This window comes from Penaeus monodon, chromosome 19, assembly GCF_015228065.2.
Source record: "Penaeus monodon isolate SGIC_2016 chromosome 19, NSTDA_Pmon_1, whole genome shotgun sequence".
Classification (NCBI taxonomy): Eukaryota; Metazoa; Arthropoda; class Malacostraca; order Decapoda; family Penaeidae; genus Penaeus; species Penaeus monodon.
In genome coordinates this window covers 20,651,001-20,651,478 of record NC_051404.1, presented here as the reverse complement: position 1 = coordinate 20,651,478, position 478 = coordinate 20,651,001, and the positions used below count along the sequence as shown (strand labels likewise).

At 32.8% G+C, this 478-nt stretch overlaps 1 long non-coding RNA gene across 1 annotated transcript in view; it reads right to left on the bottom strand.

The window, feature by feature from the left end:
- LOC119585132 overlaps positions 1-478 on the bottom strand; it is a 17,610-nt gene that overhangs the window by 7,172 nt on the left and 9,960 nt on the right. The window lies entirely within an intron of this gene.

Sequence of the window (478 nt, the reverse complement as noted above, 5' to 3'; positions counted from 1 at the left end):
ATCCTATGCTAAAAAGAAAATAGTTTATGTAAACTTAACATAAACTAAAAAAGAACACAGATAGCAGGTCACATCTGTGAATATTTTGTGATGTCAATAGCATGACTGACCTAATAGCATGTGAAGCTGAAGGTGGTAGTGTTCAAAATACATCCAAAGAGTCTAGATGACTTGACTATATAACTTAGCATTATGTTTTCCTATATATACTGAACTTGAGTCCCATAAGAAGCCTAACAAAATATGACCTTAAAATGCAGCAAACCATAGGAAACACCAAAATGTTTGGTTATGATATAGGCTGTATAAGCCAGCACACACAACATTGCTCATGCATAAAAATGATCTTTCTCAGTCACCAAATTCAGTGACCATAACATTTTTTTTTTTTATACAGTAGATTACCTTCTCCAACTTGAATAACAATGGAGAGAATATGTTATGCCTTAGTAAAAATACACATACAGAGCATGAAGCT